General features: G+C 47.7%; 12 non-coding genes across 12 annotated transcripts; all 12 read right to left on the bottom strand.

Annotated features, from left to right (window-relative positions):
* Window positions 1-629: 629 nt before the first annotated feature.
* Window positions 630-820, bottom strand: LOC142730049 (U2 spliceosomal RNA). The gene has a single exon (XR_012878715.1). It is a non-coding gene; the product is annotated as a U2 spliceosomal RNA (small nuclear RNA).
* A 1,296-nt stretch (window positions 821-2,116) lies between these two features.
* LOC142730061 (U2 spliceosomal RNA) lies at window positions 2,117-2,307 on the bottom strand. The gene has a single exon (XR_012878726.1). It is a non-coding gene; the product is annotated as a U2 spliceosomal RNA (small nuclear RNA).
* Window positions 2,308-3,595: 1,288 nt separating this feature from the next.
* Window positions 3,596-3,786, bottom strand: LOC142730073 (U2 spliceosomal RNA). The gene has a single exon (XR_012878737.1). It is a non-coding gene; the product is annotated as a U2 spliceosomal RNA (small nuclear RNA).
* Window positions 3,787-5,066: 1,280 nt separating this feature from the next.
* LOC142730086 (U2 spliceosomal RNA) lies at window positions 5,067-5,257 on the bottom strand. The gene has a single exon (XR_012878748.1). It is a non-coding gene; the product is annotated as a U2 spliceosomal RNA (small nuclear RNA).
* Window positions 5,258-6,565: 1,308 nt separating this feature from the next.
* LOC142730098 (U2 spliceosomal RNA) lies at window positions 6,566-6,756 on the bottom strand. The gene has a single exon (XR_012878759.1). It is a non-coding gene; the product is annotated as a U2 spliceosomal RNA (small nuclear RNA).
* A 1,276-nt stretch (window positions 6,757-8,032) lies between these two features.
* On the bottom strand, window positions 8,033-8,223 carry LOC142730111 (U2 spliceosomal RNA). The gene has a single exon (XR_012878770.1). It is a non-coding gene; the product is annotated as a U2 spliceosomal RNA (small nuclear RNA).
* Window positions 8,224-9,511: 1,288 nt separating this feature from the next.
* Window positions 9,512-9,702, bottom strand: LOC142730123 (U2 spliceosomal RNA). The gene has a single exon (XR_012878781.1). It is a non-coding gene; the product is annotated as a U2 spliceosomal RNA (small nuclear RNA).
* Window positions 9,703-10,998: 1,296 nt separating this feature from the next.
* On the bottom strand, window positions 10,999-11,189 carry LOC142730135 (U2 spliceosomal RNA). The gene has a single exon (XR_012878792.1). It is a non-coding gene; the product is annotated as a U2 spliceosomal RNA (small nuclear RNA).
* Window positions 11,190-12,469: 1,280 nt separating this feature from the next.
* On the bottom strand, window positions 12,470-12,660 carry LOC142730147 (U2 spliceosomal RNA). Its single transcript, XR_012878803.1, has one exon. It is a non-coding gene; the product is annotated as a U2 spliceosomal RNA (small nuclear RNA).
* Window positions 12,661-13,940: 1,280 nt separating this feature from the next.
* LOC142730160 (U2 spliceosomal RNA) lies at window positions 13,941-14,131 on the bottom strand. The gene has a single exon (XR_012878815.1). It is a non-coding gene; the product is annotated as a U2 spliceosomal RNA (small nuclear RNA).
* Window positions 14,132-15,427: 1,296 nt separating this feature from the next.
* Window positions 15,428-15,618, bottom strand: LOC142730172 (U2 spliceosomal RNA). Its single transcript, XR_012878827.1, has one exon. It is a non-coding gene; the product is annotated as a U2 spliceosomal RNA (small nuclear RNA).
* A 1,324-nt stretch (window positions 15,619-16,942) lies between these two features.
* On the bottom strand, window positions 16,943-17,133 carry LOC142730184 (U2 spliceosomal RNA). Its single transcript, XR_012878838.1, has one exon. It is a non-coding gene; the product is annotated as a U2 spliceosomal RNA (small nuclear RNA).
* Window positions 17,134-17,987: the final 854 nt, after the last annotated feature.

A 17,987-nucleotide genomic window follows, 5' to 3' on the forward strand; every position in this document is an offset into this window, starting at 1 on the left:
ACAACTTCTCCTTGCTCCTACAACCTCCATCCTTGCACAGTTTGTTATTCTTCTAGGTAACATAGTAACAAATCCAAATTGCTGCTCTCTTTGTAGGCAAGCAAGGCTTTGTTGCAACTGCAATTCTTACTTCTTCTTGAAATGTAGGGACGACAGTACATTCCATCACATCCATCTAGTGTACACAGGTAGGTCCATTGTGGCGGGCAGGCGAGCGGGCGGGCTGCTTTATTGGCTGTTTGCTGTTCCCCTACTCCACTCCACTATTTGACTGTTGTGCTGCATCAATCAATCAATCAATTAATCAATCAATCAATCAATCAATCAATCAGTGGCTGGCTCAGGTGCAGCTCTTTAACTTACCTAAAAGGGAGGGCGGAGAGAAGACAAGGAAGGTGAATGAGGTGTTCCAATGTGAAATGCCGGAAACACAGAAACACAGACGACACACAACAAGAGGTGGCAATCTATTCATTAATTGCATTTAATCAATGAGCTCATTATCACTCATGCATTGTCCAACAGGTGTTGAAATAATGGGATTAAAAGGGGAGATCCCTTCAGAAAGACAGAAACAATAGCAAAGACAAAAAACACTTTTGGAATCTGCTTTTAGTCAACACATAAGGAAAGGGTGCACCGGTCCTGGAAATACTGCAATACCAGGTCAATGCGTGGAGTGGACAGAGCAAGCTCTATTTCCATCTCCCTGTTCTAAAAATCCATTTAATATATGGTCCCCAGATAGGGGACGTATCAGATATTAAACTGATAAGAACAGATACTACACTTGATCTTAGCCAAAAGGCCGAGAAGCGATAACCCGAACGGGCCGCGCGTTGCCCGAGCCTGCCCGATACTGCTGTTCAGCCCTTGCAGCGATTCAGCCTACTTCTAGGCAATTCCATGGGGCCCTGCAGGCTCACACACTCACAGCTACACGGGAGGTGAATAAAGGCCGGAGAGGAAGCCAGACAGGATTTGCTTCTTTTGCTTGCACCACAATGCAGTGCTGAAAGAGGAGGAATCTACATAAAAACGCCTTCCTGGCAACGCCCAAATGCCATGCTGCCATGCAGATAAACACTGGCAGCGGCAGCAAGTGCATGCCCACAGCCACCCCTTGTTCCTTCACACCTTGTATCAGCTGTAATCCAGTCCAGTCCAGTGCTGCCTGCTGAGCAGCACTGACCAACACTGCCTGGGCCCAGGCTTTTATCTCTGAGGCCCCATTATGATGTCAGAAAGCTGGCTCTGGAATCCTGAGGGCTCCACTATGACACGTGCAAAGTTCCGTCTGAACTTTATATAAGACGGTGAGGCTCAGTCAGTCACTCAGTGTTGCCTGAGAGGGCAACACTGCAACAGCCGGCCGCCAGGCTGTCTTTTTTTTGCACAGCTAGTTGCCTCCAGGAGGCCACAAGAGGGAGACAAGGGACTGCAAAATGGAAAATAGGCATCCACCAACTTTACAGACAACTTCTCCTTGCTCCTACAACCTCCATCCTTGCACAGTTTGTTATTCTTCTAGGTAACATAGTAACAAATCCAAATTGCTGCTCTCTTTGTAGGCAAGCAAGGCTTTGTTGCAACTGCAATTCTTACTTCTTCTTGAAATGTAGGGACGACAGTACATTCCATCACATCCATCTAGTGTACACAGGTAGGTCCATTGTGGCGGGCAGGCGAGCGGGCGGGCTGCTTTATTGGCTGTTTGCTGTTCCCCTACTCCACTCCACTATTTGACTGTTGTGCTGCATCAATCAATCAATCAATCAATCAATCAATCAATCAATCAATCAATCAATCAATCAATCAGTGGCTGGCTCAGGTGCAGCTCTTTAACTTACCTAAAAGGGAGGGCGGAGAGAAGACAAGGAAGGTGAATGAGGTGTTCCAATGTGAAATGCCGGAAACACAGAAACACAGACGACACACAACAAGAGGTGGCAATCTATTCATTAATTGCATTTAATCAATGAGCTCATTATCACTCATGCATTGTCCAACAGGTGTTGAAATAATGGGATTAAAAGGGGAGATCCCTTCAGAAAGACAGAAACAATAGCAAAGACAAAAAACACTTTTGGAATCTGCTTTTAGTCAACACATAAGGAAAGGGTGCACCGGTCCTGGAAATACTGCAATACCAGGTCAATGCGTGGAGTGGACAGAGCAAGCTCTATTTCCATCTCCCTGTTCTAAAAATCCATTTAATATATGGTCCCCAGATAGGGGACGTATCAGATATTAAACTGATAAGAACAGATACTACACTTGATCTTAGCCAAAAGGCCGAGAAGCGATAACCCGAACGGGCCGCGCGTTGCCCGAGCCTGCCCGATACTGCTGTTCAGCCCTTGCAGCGATTCAGCCTACTTCGAGGCAATTCCATGGGGCCCTGCAGGCTCACACACTCACAGCTACACGGGAGGTGAATAAAGGCCGGAGAGGAAGCCAGACAGGATTTGCTTCTTTTGCTTGCACCACAATGCAGTGCTGAAAGAGGAGGAATCTACATAAAAACGCCTTCCTGGCAACGCCCAAATGCCCTGCTGCCATGCAGATAAACACTGGCAGCGGCAGCAAGTGCATGCCCACAGCCACCCCTTGTTCCTTCACACCTTGTATCAGCTGTAATCCAGTCCAGTCCAGTGCTGCCTGCTGAGCAGCACTGACCAACACTGCCTGGGCCCAGGCTTTTATCTCTGAGGCCCCATTATGATGTCAGAAAGCTGGCTCTGGAATCCTGAGGGCTCCACTATGACACGTGCAAAGTTCCGTCTGAACTTTATATAAGACGGTGAGGCTCAGTCAGTCACTCAGTGTTGCCTGAGAGGGCAACACTGCAACAGCCGGCCGCCAGGCTGTCTTTTTTTTGCACAGCTAGTTGCCTCCAGGAGGCCACAAGAGGGAGACAAGGGACTGCAAAATGGAAAATAGGCATCCACCAACTTTACAGACAACTTCTCCTTGCTCCTACAACCTCCATCCTTGCACAGTTTGTTATTCTTCTAGGTAACATAGTAACAAATCCAAATTGCTGCTCTCTTTGTAGGCAAGCAAGGCTTTGTTGCAACTGCAATTCTTACTTCTTCTTGAAATGTAGGGACGACAGTACATTCCATCACATCCATCTAGTGTACACAGGTAGGTCCATTGTGGCGGGCAGGCGAGCGGGCGGGCTGCTTTATTGGCTGTTTGCTGTTCCCCTACTCCACTCCACTATTTGACTGTTGTGCTGCATCAATCAATCAATCAATCAATCAATCAATCAATCAATCAATCAATCAATCAGTGGCTGGCTCAGGTGCAGCTCTTTAACTTACCTAAAAGGGAGGGCGGAGAGAAGACAAGGAAGGTGAATGAGGTGTTCCAATGTGAAATGCCGGAAACACAGAAACACAGACGACACACAACAAGAGGTGGCAATCTATTCATTAATTGCATTTAATCAATGAGCTCATTATCACTCATGCATTGTCCAACAGGTGTTGAAATAATGGGATTAAAAGGGGAGATCCCTTCAGAAAGACAGAAACAATAGCAAAGACAAAAAACACTTTTGGAATCTGCTTTTAGTCAACACATAAGGAAAGGGTGCACCGGTCCTGGAAATACTGCAATACCAGGTCAATGCGTGGAGTGGACAGAGCAAGCTCTATTTCCATCTCCCTGTTCTAAAAATCCATTTAATATATGGTCCCCAGATAGGGGACGTATCAGATATTAAACTGATAAGAACAGATACTACACTTGATCTTAGCCAAAAGGCCGAGAAGCGATAACCCGAACGGGCCGCGCGTTGCCCGAGCCTGCCCGATACTGCTGTTCAGCCCTTGCAGCGATTCAGCCTACTTCTAGGCAATTCCATGGGGCCCTGCAGGCTCACACACTCACAGCTACACGGGAGGTGAATAAAGGCCGGAGAGGAAGCCAGACAGGATTTGCTTCTTTTGCTTGCACCACAATGCAGTGCTGAAAGAGGAGGAATCTACATAAAAACGCCTTCCTGGCAACGCCCAAATGCCCTGCTGCCATGCAGATAAACACTGGCAGCGGCAGCAAGTGCATGCCCACAGCCACCCCTTGTTCCTTCACACCTTGTATCAGCTGTAATCCAGTCCAGTCCAGTGCTGCCTGCTGAGCAGCACTGACCAACACTGCCTGGGCCCAGGCTTTTATCTCTGAGGCCCCATTATGATGTCAGAAAGCTGGCTCTGGAATCCTGAGGGCTCCACTATGACACGTGCAAAGTTCCGTCTGAACTTTATATAAGACGGTGAGGCTCAGTCAGTCACTCAGTGTTGCCTGAGAGGGCAACACTGCAACAGCCGGCCGCCAGGCTGTCTTTTTTTTGCACAGCTAGTTGCCTCCAGGAGGCCACAAGAGGGAGACAAGGGACTGCAAAATGGAAAATAGGCATCCACCAACTTTACAGACAACTTCTCCTTGCTCCTACAACCTCCATCCTTGCACAGTTTGTTATTCTTCTAGGTAACATAGTAACAAATCCAAATTGCTGCTCTCTTTGTAGGCAAGCAAGGCTTTGTTGCAACTGCAATTCTTACTTCTTCTTGAAATGTAGGGACGACAGTACATTCCATCACATCCATCTAGTGTACACAGGTAGGTCCATTGTGGCGGGCAGGCGAGCGGGCGGGCTGCTTTATTGGCTGTTTGCTGTTCCCCTACTCCACTCCACTATTTGACTGTTGTGCTGCATCAATCAATCAATCAATCAATCAATCAATCAATCAATCAATCAGTGGCTGGCTCAGGTGCAGCTCTTTAACTTACCTAAAAGGGAGGGCGGAGAGAAGACAAGGAAGGTGAATGAGGTGTTCCAATGTGAAATGCCGGAAACACAGAAACACAGACGACACACAACAAGAGGTGGCAATCTATTCATTAATTGCATTTAATCAATGAGCTCATTATCACTCATGCATTGTCCAACAGGTGTTGAAATAATGGGATTAAAAGGGGAGATCCCTTCAGAAAGACAGAAACAATAGCAAAGACAAAAAACACTTTTGGAATCTGCTTTTAGTCAACACATAAGGAAAGGGTGCACCGGTCCTGGAAATACTGCAATACCAGGTCAATGCGTGGAGTGGACAGAGCAAGCTCTATTTCCATCTCCCTGTTCTAAAAATCCATTTAATATATGGTCCCCAGATAGGGGACGTATCAGATATTAAACTGATAAGAACAGATACTACACTTGATCTTAGCCAAAAGGCCGAGAAGCGATAACCCGAACGGGCCGCGCGTTGCCCGAGCCTGCCCGATACTGCTGTTCAGCCCTTGCAGCGATTCAGCCTACTTCTAGGCAATTCCATGGGGCCCTGCAGGCTCACACACTCACAGCTACACGGGAGGTGAATAAAGGCCGGAGAGGAAGCCAGACAGGATTTGCTTCTTTTGCTTGCACCACAATGCAGTGCTGAAAGAGGAGGAATCTACATAAAAACGCCTTCCTGGCAACGCCCAAATGCCCTGCTGCCATGCAGATAAACACTGGCAGCGGCAGCAAGTGCATGCCCACAGCCACCCCTTGTTCCTTCACACCTTGTATCAGCTGTAATCCAGTCCAGTCCAGTGCTGCCTGCTGAGCAGCACTGACCAACACTGCCTGGGCCCAGGCTTTTATCTCTGAGGCCCCATTATGATGTCAGAAAGCTGGCTCTGGAATCCTGAGGGCTCCACTATGACACGTGCAAAGTTCCGTCTGAACTTTATATAAGACGGTGAGGCTCAGTCAGTCACTCAGTGTTGCCTGAGAGGGCAACACTGCAACAGCCGGCCGCCAGGCTGTCTTTTTTTTGCACAGCTAGTTGCCTCCAGGAGGCCACAAGAGGGAGACAAGGGACTGCAAAATGGAAAATAGGCATCCACCAACTTTACAGACAACTTCTCCTTGCTCCTACAACCTCCATCCTTGCACAGTTTGTTATTCTTCTAGGTAACATAGTAACAAATCCAAATTGCTGCTCTCTTTGTAGGCAAGCAAGGCTTTGTTGCAACTGCAATTCTTACTTCTTCTTGAAATGTAGGGACGACAGTACATTCCATCACATCCATCTAGTGTACACAGGTAGGTCCATTGTGGCGGGCAGGCGAGCGGGCGGGCTGCTTTATTGGCTGTTTGCTGTTCCCCTACTCCACTCCACTATTTGACTGTTGTGCTGCATCAATCAATCAATCAATCCATCAATCAATCAATCAATCAATCAATCAATCAATCAATCAATCAATCAATCAGTGGCTGGCTCAGGTGCAGCTCTTTAACTTACCTAAAAGGGAGGGCGGAGAGAAGACAAGGAAGGTGAATGAGGTGTTCCAATGTGAAATGCCGGAAACACAGAAACACAGACGACACACAACAAGAGGTGGCAATCTATTCATTAATTGCATTTAATCAATGAGCTCATTATCACTCATGCATTGTCCAACAGGTGTTGAAATAATGGGATTAAAAGGGGAGATCCCTTCAGAAAGACAGAAACAATAGCAAAGACAAAAAACACTTTTGGAATCTGCTTTTAGTCAACACATAAGGAAAGGGTGCACCGGTCCTGGAAATACTGCAATACCAGGTCAATGCGTGGAGTGGACAGAGCAAGCTCTATTTCCATCTCCCTGTTCTAAAAATCCATTTAATATATGGTCCCCAGATAGGGGACGTATCAGATATTAAACTGATAAGAACAGATACTACACTTGATCTTAGCCAAAAGGCCGAGAAGCGATAACCCGAACGGGCCGCGCGTTGCCCGAGCCTGCCCGATACTGCTGTTCAGCCCTTGCAGCGATTCAGCCTACTTCTAGGCAATTCCATGGGGCCCTGCAGGCTCACACACTCACAGCTACACGGGAGGTGAATAAAGGCCGGAGAGGAAGCCAGACAGGATTTGCTTCTTTTGCTTGCACCACAATGCAGTGCTGAAAGAGGAGGAATCTACATAAAAACGCCTTCCTGGCAACGCCCAAATGCCCTGCTGCCATGCAGATAAACACTGGCAGCGGCAGCAAGTGCATGCCCACAGCCACCCCTTGTTCCTTCACACCTTGTATCAGCTGTAATCCAGTCCAGTCCAGTGCTGCCTGCTGAGCAGCACTGACCAACACTGCCTGGGCCCAGGCTTTTATCTCTGAGGCCCCATTATGATGTCAGAAAGCTGGCTCTGGAATCCTGAGGGCTCCACTATGACACGTGCAAAGTTCCGTCTGAACTTTATATAAGACGGTGAGGCTCAGTCAGTCACTCAGTGTTGCCTGAGAGGGCAACACTGCAACAGCCGGCCGCCAGGCTGTCTTTTTTTTGCACAGCTAGTTGCCTCCAGGAGGCCACAAGAGGGAGACAAGGGACTGCAAAATGGAAAATAGGCATCCACCAACTTTACAGACAACTTCTCCTTGCTCCTACAACCTCCATCCTTGCACAGTTTGTTATTCTTCTAGGTAACATAGTAACAAATCCAAATTGCTGCTCTCTTTGTAGGCAAGCAAGGCTTTGTTGCAACTGCAATTCTTACTTCTTCTTGAAATGTAGGGACGACAGTACATTCCATCACATCCATCTAGTGTACACAGGTAGGTCCATTGTGGCGGGCAGGCGAGCGGGCGGGCTGCTTTATTGGCTGTTTGCTGTTCCCCTACTCCACTCCACTATTTGACTGTTGTGCTGCATCAATCAATCAATCAATCAATCAATCAATCAATCAATCAGTGGCTGGCTCAGGTGCAGCTCTTTAACTTACCTAAAAGGGAGGGCGGAGAGAAGACAAGGAAGGTGAATGAGGTGTTCCAATGTGAAATGCCGGAAACACAGAAACACAGACGACACACAACAAGAGGTGGCAATCTATTCATTAATTGCATTTAATCAATGAGCTCATTATCACTCATGCATTGTCCAACAGGTGTTGAAATAATGGGATTAAAAGGGGAGATCCCTTCAGAAAGACAGAAACAATAGCAAAGACAAAAAACACTTTTGGAATCTGCTTTTAGTCAACACATAAGGAAAGGGTGCACCGGTCCTGGAAATACTGCAATACCAGGTCAATGCGTGGAGTGGACAGAGCAAGCTCTATTTCCATCTCCCTGTTCTAAAAATCCATTTAATATATGGTCCCCAGATAGGGGACGTATCAGATATTAAACTGATAAGAACAGATACTACACTTGATCTTAGCCAAAAGGCCGAGAAGCGATAACCCGAACGGGCCGCGCGTTGCCCGAGCCTGCCCGATACTGCTGTTCAGCCCTTGCAGCGATTCAGCCTACTTCTAGGCAATTCCATGGGGCCCTGCAGGCTCACACACTCACAGCTACACGGGAGGTGAATAAAGGCCGGAGAGGAAGCCAGACAGGATTTGCTTCTTTTGCTTGCACCACAATGCAGTGCTGAAAGAGGAGGAATCTACATAAAAACGCCTTCCTGGCAACGCCCAAATGCCCTGCTGCCATGCAGATAAACACTGGCAGCGGCAGCAAGTGCATGCCCACAGCCACCCCTTGTTCCTTCACACCTTGTATCAGCTGTAATCCAGTCCAGTCCAGTGCTGCCTGCTGAGCAGCACTGACCAACACTGCCTGGGCCCAGGCTTTTATCTCTGAGGCCCCATTATGATGTCAGAAAGCTGGCTCTGGAATCCTGAGGGCTCCACTATGACACGTGCAAAGTTCCGTCTGAACTTTATATAAGACGGTGAGGCTCAGTCAGTCACTCAGTGTTGCCTGAGAGGGCAACACTGCAACAGCCGGCCGCCAGGCTGTCTTTTTTTTGCACAGCTAGTTGCCTCCAGGAGGCCACAAGAGGGAGACAAGGGACTGCAAAATGGAAAATAGGCATCCACCAACTTTACAGACAACTTCTCCTTGCTCCTACAACCTCCATCCTTGCACAGTTTGTTATTCTTCTAGGTAACATAGTAACAAATCCAAATTGCTGCTCTCTTTGTAGGCAAGCAAGGCTTTGTTGCAACTGCAATTCTTACTTCTTCTTGAAATGTAGGGACGACAGTACATTCCATCACATCCATCTAGTGTACACAGGTAGGTCCATTGTGGCGGGCAGGCGAGCGGGCGGGCTGCTTTATTGGCTGTTTGCTGTTCCCCTACTCCACTCCACTATTTGACTGTTGTGCTGCATCAATCAATCAATCAATCAATCAATCAATCAATCAATCAATCAATCAATCAGTGGCTGGCTCAGGTGCAGCTCTTTAACTTACCTAAAAGGGAGGGCGGAGAGAAGACAAGGAAGGTGAATGAGGTGTTCCAATGTGAAATGCCGGAAACACAGAAACACAGACGACACACAACAAGAGGTGGCAATCTATTCATTAATTGCATTTAATCAATGAGCTCATTATCACTCATGCATTGTCCAACAGGTGTTGAAATAATGGGATTAAAAGGGGAGATCCCTTCAGAAAGACAGAAACAATAGCAAAGACAAAAAACACTTTTGGAATCTGCTTTTAGTCAACACATAAGGAAAGGGTGCACCGGTCCTGGAAATACTGCAATACCAGGTCAATGCGTGGAGTGGACAGAGCAAGCTCTATTTCCATCTCCCTGTTCTAAAAATCCATTTAATATATGGTCCCCAGATAGGGGACGTATCAGATATTAAACTGATAAGAACAGATACTACACTTGATCTTAGCCAAAAGGCCGAGAAGCGATAACCCGAACGGGCCGCGCGTTGCCCGAGCCTGCCCGATACTGCTGTTCAGCCCTTGCAGCGATTCAGCCTACTTCTAGGCAATTCCATGGGGCCCTGCAGGCTCACACACTCACAGCTACACGGGAGGTGAATAAAGGCCGGAGAGGAAGCCAGACAGGATTTGCTTCTTTTGCTTGCACCACAATGCAGTGCTGAAAGAGGAGGAATCTACATAAAAACGCCTTCCTGGCAACGCCCAAATGCCCTGCTGCCATGCAGATAAACACTGGCAGCGGCAGCAAGTGCATGCCCACAGCCACCCCTTGTTCCTTCACAACTTGTATCAGCTGTAATCCAGTCCAGTCCAGTGCTGCCTGCTGAGCAGCACTGACCAACACTGCCTGGGCCCAGGCTTTTATCTCTGAGGCCCCATTATGATGTCAGAAAGCTGGCTCTGGAATCCTGAGGGCTCCACTATGACACGTGCAAAGTTCCGTCTGAACTTTATATAAGACGGTGAGGCTCAGTCAGTCACTCAGTGTTGCCTGAGAGGGCAACACTGCAACAGCCGGCCGCCAGGCTGTCTTTTTTTTGCACAGCTAGTTGCCTCCAGGAGGCCACAAGAGGGAGACAAGGGACTGCAAAATGGAAAATAGGCATCCACCAACTTTACCGACAACTTCTCCTTGCTCCTACAACCTCCATCCTTGCACAGTTTGTTATTCTTCTAGGTAACATAGTAACAAATCCAAATTGCTGCTCTCTTTGTAGGCAAGCAAGGCTTTGTTGCAACTGCAATTCTTACTTCTTCTTGAAATGTAGGGACGACAGTACATTCCATCACATCCATCTAGTGTACACAGGTAGGTCCATTGTGGCGGGCAGGCGAGCGGGCGGGCTGCTTTATTGGCTGTTTGCTGTTCCCCTACTCCACTCCACTATTTGACTGTTGTGCTGCATCAATCAATCAATCAATCAATCAATCAATCAATCAATCAATCAATCAATCAATCAATCAGTGGCTGGCTCAGGTGCAGCTCTTTAACTTACCTAAAAGGGAGGGCGGAGAGAAGACAAGGAAGGTGAATGAGGTGTTCCAATGTGAAATGCCGGAAACACAGAAACACAGACGACACACAACAAGAGGTGGCAATCTATTCATTAATTGCATTTAATCAATGAGCTCATTATCACTCATGCATTGTCCAACAGGTGTTGAAATAATGGGATTAAAAGGGGAGATCCCTTCAGAAAGACAGAAACAATAGCAAAGACAAAAAACACTTTTGGAATCTGCTTTTAGTCAACACATAAGGAAAGGGTGCACCGGTCCTGGAAATACTGCAATACCAGGTCAATGCGTGGAGTGGACAGAGCAAGCTCTATTTCCATCTCCCTGTTCTAAAAATCCATTTAATATATGGTCCCCAGATAGGGGACGTATCAGATATTAAACTGATAAGAACAGATACTACACTTGATCTTAGCCAAAAGGCCGAGAAGCGATAACCCGAACGGGCCGCGCGTTGCCCGAGCCTGCCCGATACTGCTGTTCAGCCCTTGCAGCGATTCAGCCTACTTCTAGGCAATTCCATGGGGCCCTGCAGGCTCACACACTCACAGCTACACGGGAGGTGAATAAAGGCCGGAGAGGAAGCCAGACAGGATTTGCTTCTTTTGCTTGCACCACAATGCAGTGCTGAAAGAGGAGGAATCTACATAAAAACGCCTTCCTGGCAACGCCCAAATGCCCTGCTGCCATGCAGATAAACACTGGCAGCGGCAGCAAGTGCATGCCCACAGCCACCCCTTGTTCCTTCACACCTTGTATCAGCTGTAATCCAGTCCAGTCCAGTGCTGCCTGCTGAGCAGCACTGACCAACACTGCCTGGGCCCAGGCTTTTATCTCTGAGGCCCCATTATGATGTCAGAAAGCTGGCTCTGGAATCCTGAGGGCTCCACTATGACACGTGCAAAGTTCCGTCTGAACTTTATATAAGACGGTGAGGCTCAGTCAGTCACTCAGTGTTGCCTGAGAGGGCAACACTGCAACAGCCGGCCGCCAGGCTGTCTTTTTTTTGCACAGCTAGTTGCCTCCAGGAGGCCACAAGAGGGAGACAAGGGACTGCAAAATGGAAAATAGGCATCCACCAACTTTACAGACAACTTCTCCTTGCTCCTACAACCTCCATCCTTGCACAGTTTGTTATTCTTCTAGGTAACATAGTAACAAATCCAAATTGCTGCTCTCTTTGTAGGCAAGCAAGGCTTTGTTGCAACTGCAATTCTTACTTCTTCTTGAAATGTAGGGACGACAGTACATTCCATCACATCCATCTAGTGTACACAGGTAGGTCCATTGTGGCGGGCAGGCGAGCGGGCGGGCTGCTTTATTGGCTGTTTGCTGTTCCCCTACTCCACTCCACTATTTGACTGTTGTGCTGCATCAATCAATCAATCAATCAATCAATCAATCAATCAATCAATCAGTGGCTGGCTCAGGTGCAGCTTTTTAACTTACCTAAAAGGGAGGGCGGAGAGAAGACAAGGAAGGTGAATGAGGTGTTCCAATGTGAAATGCCGGAAACACAGAAACACAGACGACACACAACAAGAGGTGGCAATCTATTCATTAATTGCATTTAATCAATGAGCTCATTATCACTCATGCATTGTCCAACAGGTGTTGAAATAATGGGATTAAAAGGGGAGATCCCTTCAGAAAGACAGAAACAATAGCAAAGACAAAAAACACTTTTGGAATCTGCTTTTAGTCAACACATAAGGAAAGGGTGCACCGGTCCTGGAAATACTGCAATACCAGGTCAATGCGTGGAGTGGACAGAGCAAGCTCTATTTCCATCTCCCTGTTCTAAAAATCCATTTAATATATGGTCCCCAGATAGGGGACGTATCAGATATTAAACTGATAAGAACAGATACTACACTTGATCTTAGCCAAAAGGCCGAGAAGCGATAACCCGAACGGGCCGCGCGTTGCCCGAGCCTGCCCGATACTGCTGTTCAGCCCTTGCAGCGATTCAGCCTACTTCTAGGCAATTCCATGGGGCCCTGCAGGCTCACACACTCACAGCTACACGGGAGGTGAATAAAGGCCGGAGAGGAAGCCAGACAGGATTTGCTTCTTTTGCTTACACCACAATGCAGTGCTGAAAGAGGAGGAATCTACATAAAAACGCCTTCCTGGCAACGCCCAAATGCCCTGCTGCCATGCAGATAAACACTGGCAGCGGCAGCAAGTGCATGCCCACAGCCACCCCTTGTTCCTTCACACCTTGTATCAGCTGTAATCCAGTCCAGTCCAGTGCTGCCTGCTGAGCAGCACTGACCAACACTGCCTGGGCCCAGGCTTTTATCTCTGAGGCCCCATTATGATGTCAGAAAGCTGGCTCTGGAATCCTGAGGGCTCCACTATGACACGTGCAAAGTTCCGTCTGAACTTTATATAAGACGGTGAGGCTCAGTCAGTCACTCAGTGTTGCCTGAGAGGGCAACACTGCAACAGCCGGCCGCCAGGCTGTCTTTTTTTTGCACAGCTAGTTGCCTCCAGGAGGCCACAAGAGGGAGACAAGGGACTGCAAAATGGAAAATAGGCATCCACCAACTTTACAGACAACTTCTCCTTGCTCCTACAACCTCCATCCTTGCACAGTTTGTTATTCTTCTAGGTAACATAGTAACAAATCCAAATTGCTGCTCTCTTTGTAGGCAAGCAAGGCTTTGTTGCAACTGCAATTCTTACTTCTTCTTGAAATGTAGGGACGACAGTACATTCCATCACATCCATCTAGTGTACACAGGTAGGTCCATTGTGGCGGGCAGGCGAGCGGGCGGGCTGCTTTATTGGCTGTTTGCTGTTCCCCTACTCCACTCCACTATTTGACTGTTGTGCTGCATCAATCAATCAATCAATCAATCAATCAATCAATCAATCAATCAGTGGCTGGCTCAGGTGCAGCTCTTTAACTTACCTAAAAGGGAGGGCGGAGAGAAGACAAGGAAGGTGAATGAGGTGTTCCAATGTGAAATGCCGGAAACACAGAAACACAGACGACACACAACAAGAGGTGGCAATCTATTCATTAATTGCATTTAATCAATGAGCTCATTATCACTCATGCATTGTCCAACAGGTGTTGAAATAATGGGATTAAAAGGGGAGATCCCTTCAGAAAGACAGAAACAATAGCAAAGACAAAAAACACTTTTGGAATCTGCTTTTAGTCAACACATAAGGAAAGGGTGCACCGGTCCTGGAAATACTGCAATACCAGGTCAATGCGTGGAGTGGACAGAGCAAGCTCTATTTCCATCTCCCTGTTCTAAAAATCCATTTAATATATGGTCCCCAGATAGGGGACGTATCAGATATTAAACTGATAAGAACAGATACTACACTTGATCTTAGCCAAAAGGCCGAGAAGCGATAACCCGAACGGGCCGCGCGTTGCCCGAGCCTGCCCGATACTGCTGTTCAGCCCTTGCAGCGATTCAGCCTACTTCTAGGCAATTCCATGGGGCCCTGCAGGCTCACACACTCACAGCTACACGGGAGGTGAATAAAGGCCGGAGAGGAAGCCAGACAGGATTTGCTTCTTTTGCTTGCACCACAATGCAATGCTGAAAGAGGAGGAATCTACATAAAAACGCCTTCCTGGCAACGCCCAAATGCCCTGCTGCCATGCAGATAAACACTGGCAGCGGCAGCAAGTGCATGCCCACAGCCACCCCTTGTTCCTTCACACCTTGTATCAGCTGTAATCCAGTCCAGTCCAGTGCTGCCTGCTGAGCAGCACTGACCAACACTGCCTGGGCCCAGGCTTTTATCTCTGAGGCCCCATTATGATGTCAGAAAGCTGGCTCTGGAATCCTGAGGGCTCCACTATGACACGTGCAAAGTTCCGTCTGAACTTTATATAAGACGGTGAGGCTCAGTCAGTCACTCAGTGTTGCCTGAGAGGGCAACACTGCAACAGCCGGCCGCCAGGCTGTCTTTTTTTTGCACAGCTAGTTGCCTCCAGGAGGCCACAAGAGGGAGACAAGGGACTGCAAAATGGAAAATAGGCATCCACCAACTTTACAGACAACTTCTCCTTGCTCCTACAACCTCCATCCTTGCACAGTTTGTTATTCTTCTAGGTAACATAGTAACAAATCCAAATTGCTGCTCTCTTTGTAGGCAAGCAAGGCTTTGTTGCAACTGCAATTCTTACTTCTTCTTGAAATGTAGGGACGACAGTACATTCCATCACATCCATCTAGTGTACACAGGTAGGTCCATTGTGGCGGGCAGGCGAGCGGGCGGGCTGCTTTATTGGCTGTTTGCTGTTCCCCTACTCCACTCCACTATTTGACTGTTGTGCTGCATCAATCAATCAATCAATCAATCAATCAATCAATCAATCAATCAATCAATCAATCAATCAGTGGCTGGCTCAGGTGCAGCTCTTTAACTTACCTAAAAGGGAGGGCGGAGAGAAGACAAGGAAGGTGAATGAGGTGTTCCAATGTGAAATGCCGGAAACACAGAAACACAGACGACACACAACAAGAGGTGGCAATCTATTCATTAATTGCATTTAATCAATGAGCTCATTATCACTCATGCATTGTCCAACAGGTGTTGAAATAATGGGATTAAAAGGGGAGATCCCTTCAGAAAGACAGAAACAATAGCAAAGACAAAAAACACTTTTGGAATCTGCTTTTAGTCAACACATAAGGAAAGGGTGCACCGGTCCTGGAAATACTGCAATACCAGGTCAATGCGTGGAGTGGACAGAGCAAGCTCTATTTCCATCTCCCTGTTCTAAAAATCCATTTAATATATGGTCCCCAGATAGGGGACGTATCAGATATTAAACTGATAAGAACAGATACTACACTTGATCTTAGCCAAAAGGCCGAGAAGCGATAACCCGAACGGGCCGCGCGTTGCCCGAGCCTGCCCGATACTGCTGTTCAGCCCTTGCAGCGATTCAGCCTACTTCTAGGCAATTCCATGGGGCCCTGCAGGCTCACACACTCACAGCTACACGGGAGGTGAATAAAGGCCGGAGAGGAAGCCAGACAGGATTTGCTTCTTTTGCTTGCACCACAATGCAGTGCTGAAAGAGGAGGAATCTACATAAAAACGCCTTCCTGGCAACGCCCAAATGCCCTGCTGCCATGCAGATAAACACTGGCAGCGGCAGCAAGTGCATGCCCACAGCCACCCCTTGTTCCTTCACACCTTGTATCAGCTGTAATCCAGTCCAGTCCAGTGCTGCCTGCTGAGCAGCACTGACCAACACTGCCTGGGCCCAGGCTTTTATCTCTGAGGCCCCATTATGATGTCAGAAAGCTGGCTCTGGAATCCTGAGGGCTCCACTATGACACGTGCAAAGTTCCGTCTGAACTTTATATAAGACGGTGAGGCTCAGTCAGTCACTCAGTGTTGCCGTCAGTCACTCAGTGTTGCCTGAGAGGGCAACACTGCAACAGCCGGCCGCCAGGCTGTCTTTTTTTTGCACAGCTAGCTGCCTCCAGGAGGCCACAAGAGGGAGACAAGGGACTGCAAAATGGAAAATAGGCATCCACCAACTTTACAGACAACTTCTCCTTGCTCCTACAACCTCCATCCTTGCACAGTTTGTTATTCTTCTAGGTAACATAGTAACAAATCCAAATTGCTGCTCTCTTTGTAGGCAAGCAAGGCTTTGTTGCAACTGCAATTCTTACTTCTTCTTGAAATGTAGGGACGACAGTACATTCCATCACATCCATCTAGTGTACACAGGTAGGTCCATTGTGGCGGGCAGGCGAGCGGGCGGGCTGCTTTATTGGCTGTTTGCTGTTCCCCTACTCCACTCCACTATTTGACTGTTGTGCTGCATCAATCAATCAATCAATCAATCAATCAATCAATCAATCAATCAATCAATCAATCAATCAATCAATCAGTGGCTGGCTCAGGTGCAGCTCTTTAACTTACCTAAAAGGGAGGGCGGAGAGAAGACAAGGAAGGTGAATGAGGTGTTCCAATGTGAAATGCCGGAAACACAGAAACACAGACGACACACAACAAGAGGTGGCAATCTATTCATTAATTGCATTTAATCAATGAGCTCATTATCACTCATGCATTGTCCAACAGGTGTTGAAATAATGGGATTAAAAGGGGAGATCCCTTCAGAAAGACAGAAACAATAGCAAAGACAAAAAACACTTTTGGAATCTGCTTTTAGTCAACACATAAGGAAAGGGTGCACCGGTCCTGGAAATACTGCAATACCAGGTCAATGCGTGGAGTGGACAGAGCAAGCTCTATTTCCATCTCCCTGTTCTAAAAATCCATTTAATATATGGTCCCCAGATAGGGGACGTATCAGATATTAAACTGATAAGAACAGATACTACACTTGATCTTAGCCAAAAGGCCGAGAAGCGATAACCCGAACGGGCCGCGCGTTGCCCGAGCCTGCCCGATACTGCTGTTCAGCCCTTGCAGCGATTCAGCCTACTTCTAGGCAATTCCATGGGGCCCTGCAGGCTCACACACTCACAGCTACACGGGAGGTGAATAAAGGCCGGAGAGGAAGCCAGACAGGATTTGCTTCTTTTGCTTGCACCACAATGCAGTGCTGAAAGAGGAGGAATCTACATAAAAACGCCTTCCTGGCAACGCCCAAATGCTCTGCTGCCATGCAGATAAACACTGGCAGCGGCAGCAAGTGCATGCCCACAGCCACCCCTTGTTCCTTCACACCTTGTATCAGCTGTAATCCAGTCCAGTCCAGTGCTGCCTGCTGAGCAGCACTGACCAACACTGCCTGGGCCCAGGCTTTTATCTCTGAGGCCCCATTATGATGTCAGAAAGCTGGCTCTGGAATCCTGAGGGCTCCACTATGACACGTGCAAAGTTCCGTCTGAACTTTATATAAGACGGTGAGGCTCAGTCAGTCACTCAGTGTTGCCTGAGAGGGCAACACTGCAACAGCCGGCCGCCAGGCTGTCTTTTTTTTGCACAGCTAGTTGCCTCCAGGAGGCCACAAGAGGGAGACAAGGGACTGCAAAATGGAAAATAGGCATCCACCAACTTTACAGACAACTTCTCCTTGCTCCTACAACCTCCATCCTTGCACAGTTTGTTATTCTTCTAGGTAACATAGTAACAAATCCAAATTGCTGCTCTCTTTGTAGGCAAGCAAGGCTTTGTTGCAACTGCAATTCTTACTTCTTCTTGAAATGTAGGGACGACAGTACATTCCATCACATCCATCTAGTGTACACAGGTAGGTCCATT

Source organism: Rhinoderma darwinii, unplaced genomic scaffold, assembly GCF_050947455.1.
Source record: "Rhinoderma darwinii isolate aRhiDar2 unplaced genomic scaffold, aRhiDar2.hap1 Scaffold_742, whole genome shotgun sequence".
In the NCBI taxonomy this organism is placed as follows: domain Eukaryota; kingdom Metazoa; phylum Chordata; class Amphibia; order Anura; family Rhinodermatidae; genus Rhinoderma; species Rhinoderma darwinii.